The sequence below is a fragment of the Magnolia sinica genome, unplaced genomic scaffold (assembly GCF_029962835.1).
Source record: "Magnolia sinica isolate HGM2019 unplaced genomic scaffold, MsV1 ctg118, whole genome shotgun sequence".
In the NCBI taxonomy this organism is placed as follows: domain Eukaryota; kingdom Viridiplantae; phylum Streptophyta; class Magnoliopsida; order Magnoliales; family Magnoliaceae; genus Magnolia; species Magnolia sinica.
The window spans coordinates 283488-289046 of NW_026682762.1; the positions used below are offsets into that span (position 1 = coordinate 283488).

At 40.8% G+C, this 5559-nt stretch overlaps 1 long non-coding RNA gene across 1 annotated transcript; it reads right to left on the bottom strand.

Moving 5' to 3' along the window:
- Positions 1-3568: 3568 nt before the first annotated feature.
- LOC131236007 (uncharacterized) lies at positions 3569-4758 on the bottom strand. Its single transcript, XR_009166483.1, has 3 exons — positions 4513-4758; positions 4360-4433; positions 3569-3906 (listed from the first exon to the last, which is right to left on the bottom strand). It is a non-coding gene; the product is annotated as an uncharacterized LOC131236007 (long non-coding RNA).
- Positions 4759-5559: the final 801 nt, after the last annotated feature.

The window sequence follows — 5559 nt, forward strand, 5'->3', positions numbered from 1 at the left end:
TGAACTCAAGGAATCAGACATGGTTATTTTGAATATAAAAATGAAAGGGAGAGGGGGAAAGGAGGCTCACCGGAGTTGAGATTGACAGGATTCTGGCCGGATTTCAGAGGGAACGATCGCCAAAAATCGCACAGAGAAATAGAAAAATGGAAAGGGGAGAAGACGAGATGCAGATGGGAGTGACCCAAGGGTTAGGGCTTCCCTTATAGAGCTGTGCCACATGTCAATCATTTGATGGGCTCTTTAATGCTAAATCGTACGGACGCCTATTCAATTGCCGCGAGTCAACACATGGCGTAACCCCATGCACCACTTGAGCTTGACATCGAGTACAGCGCCACGCGTCGCTTCCTCACTGATCCGCCACTGAAATGACGGCTTGACAACTCACATGACCTCGAGTACTAAACCGACATATCAAAATTGCAAGTTGGCATGCTTCGAAATTCGCACTGGCCACCATACCTGGCATTAATGAATACACGACTCGACCTAGTCCACGCATAACCTGACCTACTCCTGACATACTTACTTCTCAACCTCCATAGGTCAGTACGAGAAGTAAGGCGGGCTCACTGTTGGGGAAAAATCTACAAGTCCATATATCGAATTATGGAATGGACCAACTCTACTAAATCAGCTCGGGCCCACCGAGCATTCAGCCCAGCGAGGCCTTTATGTTCAGGGCAGCAAGGCCTTTATGTCCAGGGACAAAGTTACCTCTGAAGAGGAGGATGCAACTTTAAGGACACACAAAGAGCCTTCTTATGAGCTCTCCCAAGTGACTATATGTCACCAACCTAACTCATAGGTCGGACTTAGGTCGATTACAAATCGACCTAAGATCAGTCATAAGTCGATTACGGATCGACCATAGATCGGTCATAGTTCGATCATAGATCAAGTATAAATCAGTTAGAAAAATTCTCATAAGGCCAAAGCAGGATCACAAAATGATAATACTTCCAACTAGCCTACAGAGATAACAAAAACTGATTTGTCGATCAGGTCTAAGCTCACTTCAAGTTCCAACCTAAGATTGACCTAAGAATTTGGATGATCCCCTAACGTCTTAAAAGATCTCTTTGAAGATCCTCAAAGGATAATATCGGATCTCGAAGATCTTGAGATCCGATCTTCTCATGGAAATCTCGGATTACAGCCAAGATGTCAGGGAGGAGTCTTCCCAAAATAAGTATTTTAGTTCTCCTATAAATACAGGAGTACCCTTCACTGTTGAAGGTACGTTCATCGAAAAATCCTAAATACTCGACTGGAATCTCTTTTCTAGAGATCCTACGCCCATTAATAAGACCTCGATCCTGACTTCGGCATCGAAGAGTCCCTTGTACTAGCCAGGGCCTCCTTTGTCCTCCTTTATGCTTGTGCAGGTCCAGAGAAAGTCTATACAAGGGGTCTGTCGGAAAACTGCATCAACAAATCATATCCAAAGTTCAAGTGTACCACAACAAAGAAATAGTGGGAATTGATTGCTTACCGTTGAAAACTTTTTAGGATCCACAAAAGTTTTAGACCAGAGATGATTTTTTTTTTTTTTTTTTCCATCCTTATCAGGTGAACTTACCAACAATTTAGATGACAAATAAACATAACTATAGATTCTAAGAAGGTTTCAATGGTGGATACCGAGTGCCTTGGTAGTAGACTCACAAGGAGTTTCAACACAATGTGATGGTTCAAGTACCCATTATAGAATATAAAAAACAAAAAGCCAATGTAGAGTGAGTGCACAGGTGTGTGAGGGATGTAAGTGCATGATATATATGGTTCACTTGAGCTTAGGGAAGCTTCAATTTTAGGTCATGCCCTAAAATGATTTAGAAAAAAGAAAGGGTAACGTTGATAAGATACATTCAAGGTGGCCCCACATAGTTTATTCAGTATGTTATATGGGCTTCAATCTAAAATGCATTGCTCAGCTATAAAAGCAACTCAATTGGACAGAGGTTGCGTACATCACCTGGACACGCTCCCTATGATGTATGTGTTTTATCCACATTGTCAAACGATTTTGCTGGTTTATTTTAGGTCATGGGCCAATGGGAACACTACAACAAAAATGGGTTTAGTCGGCAATTTCGGAGTGGTCTTTTTTCGGCGCTAAGCAAAACCGGGCGCTCTTGAGCGGACCTATAAATACAAAAAAAAAAACCTACCCATCAGAATCCCAGCCCCAACTCTCTCCTTCTCCCCGCCCCTGACTCTCTCTCTCTCTCTGTCTCTCTCTCTGCAACTCCACGACGCGATGGAGTCATTTCAGCAACTCTGAAACTTGCGGCAGCAGCTTCAAGACGATTTCCTCTCCCTCAAGGACACGGGTTAGCAGATCCAGGACTGGATCGAAAATCGACGGCTCCACCAGCACCACCTCATCTCCTCCGTCCAATCCCTCGTCCCCAACCTCGTCTCCTCCCTCGATCTCTCCCTCCAGCTCATCTCTTCCTTCGACGACCGATCCTACACTCCAAACCCTAACTCTAACCCTAATCTTATACATGGCTTCGAAAACTGAACTTTCATCCCTCACCGCGATCTAAAACTCCAGTCCCTTGCTGCCAAACCCTCATCCGATCTGCCTCAGCAACCCGCCGATCTGACAGTGATAAGAAGCCATTGGATGATGATGATGGAGATGCGGATCCGCTGTCTGTCGTCTGATCCATGGTCACCGTCTGCGTGCTGGAGCGTGTCCCATTCACGATAGTCAACTCAGCCGCGGTGCTCAGGAAGCTGGAGGGCGATTCACTGGCCACGCCGGCTGAGAAAATCAGCAAGAGAAAGCTCTAGCTGTTTTTACAGCCGAAAAACAGAAAAGATACGACAAAAAGCGGCTGTCTTGTTGAAAAAAGAGCATTCGACAGCCACAAAACCAGAAGGAGAGAGAGCGAGCGAGTGGTGGCATTAATGAAATGTAGGTGTATGTATTTGGACCGTCTTTTGAGTAGACAAGGAGGGCAATAGTAGAATTTTTGAAAAGTCAATCGCAAGTTTGAATGCAAGCATATGGAAGAGATTTGGGGGAAGAGAATAGCAAAAGCAGAAGAGATTTGCAGGTTTGTTCAGTAGCTCTGTATTTTTGCAGTGGTGAATTCTGTTGCTTCTGAAGGAATCAGGGCTTTGAAAATGCCAAAATACGGAATGTAGGCAGAGTTGGGGTTTTTGTAATTGCGTAATGTGGGGAGGGTTTTCCAATTGTGGGGACGGTGGTTTGCTTCTACGTTGGAATCTTCAGAAACAGAGAAAAGGAAGAAGGAAAGAAATGAAAGAGAAGAAGGTAGAGGTTTATTGGTGAGGATGGCGGATGGAGGAGAAGAAATGCGGTCATTGGCATTGATGCCAACATGGTCTGTTGTGGTCGTATTGACGGTCTTTGTCGCTGTTTCTTTGCTTGTGGAGTGCTCTATTCATCATCTGAGCTCTGTAAGTGGCTTTTTGTTACCATTCTTTTTGGAAATTTGGCTATTTTTTATTCTGTTAGATTGGAATTTTTGTGCTTTATTTAGTTACAATCAAGAAAACCATATTCCAGGGATGGATATAATGCTGGCGAAGTGATTTATAGACAGCAAATTATTGACCACTTCATTGTGGCAAGCAACAACCATTAAGAACAACACGTGCTAATTAGGAAACAGTTAAAGACTATTCAAGCTGGTCCATTGCTTGGGCACATGATGACAACAAAACATGAGATTCTCCCTGTAGGATATAAAATGGGCTGTAGCATATTACAGCCAATTGTAGCCGCGAATTTGAAGAATAAAATAAAGTCCAACCTCTGGGAATTGGTACTTGATTGCATTTGCAAGTTGCAGGCCTTCAGCCCAAGAATCCTGACTGGGACTGCCTATCACATTGCATATTTTGTAAATTTCATCTGCTTCGCTACATCCCAGAATGAAAACATATCAGCCACATAAGTTTGCACAAAGGCCAGAAGACAAAACAATGTGAACCGAGGTAAAAAAGAAATATATAAAGAGAGAGGAACTTTTTTTTTTTTTTTTTTTACACAAGCACACACGCACGCCGTAGTGGAATTTCACCACCTATAGGTACTCGAACCCTTGACCCGGTGTTAAGGAGAGAGGAACTTGCAAGAATGTGGAGAAAATGGGAATTGAGTTCCTTTCACAAACTGAAGAATATTGATTACAATATGGAAACAGGAGAAAGTAGGCTAATTTATAAATTAGCATGTTACATTCATAAACTTGATTGAGAGTAAAATACTTAAGGCCCCAATTATACTATGATACTCATATGGATCAGGGAGAGGCTCTCCGTCATTATGAGAAACCTAGAAGAAATGACAAGAATAGTAGTAGACCAACTCACCTGAAGCTTTGAAGCATTATACATTAGTATGGTGAAAATCATGCTTACAGGTCCAGTTTCCTTTGCGATGTTTCCTGATACAAAAATTTTCAAAGAATTAAGCCAATGTTTACACTGAATAGAAAATAAACAAGATGTGTCATGAAAGCTTACAGGATATGGTGGGTTTGTTCATAGTTTCCTCGTATTCATGTGAGTTTGTTTGGAAGATATATCCAGATTTATCTATTGCATACCGATACATGCAGATTTTCTTTCCAGAAAAGGTACTTATATTGCCTGCTTATGCAACTAAATCTGCAATTTAAGAAAACAAAAGTCAATGTTTTAAATTCATTTTTCTGACATAATCAACACCCAAACAATACATCATGACTTGAAGTGTCTATTTAGAAGCAAGGAAATTGCAATTTGGTCATTTCAGTTTATAAGTACAAATAATTGCAATTTGTTTTGACAACACATCCAAACATTCACATCAAAATAATAACAAACCATCTCCAACATCACTATCTTAATCATGTTCTTTCGCATCTCAACACTTTCTAGTAATAGAATTACTCTCTATTACTTAGACAGCCTGCATGTGGATGGCAGGGCTGCCATGTGAATTTAGCAAACCTCAACTTTTTCCTTTCCAATAGAGTCAGCAACACAATTAAAAGAAATACTAGGAATCTACACATGACATGATGGTTAACTATGAAGGGCAATAAGATCACATGGTTACTAAAATTGAAACCTCCTAGATAACTAATAATATTGAAATTTGTCACAATAGCTGGAATATCATGAAAGGATCCATAAAAGCATTGTTTTATACAAGGCAACCAATCAAGGAAGTTCTCTAGCTATGCATCTCTATATGAATTGTGACTCAGATTCCTGCACTTGGAAAAAAGATCGGTTGGCAACCACTAAAAAAAAAAAAAAAAAAACAATATTCAATAAATGATGTTTGACAATTAGAATCTGAATGCATCAAAGCTACCCCTTTGTTGATTTGAAGGCAGATCATGGGAATTTAATTAGAAGCTGGCCCCCCAATGTGCCAACCCAATCTCACACAGATTCCCAATTTCGACTTTTGTGTATTTGAGATAATATATTTTCATAAAAAATAAAAATAAAGTGGCACTTTCAACACTCTGTAGGAATTGTTCATACATATTAGAGGTGACTTAGTCAAGAAATACAAAA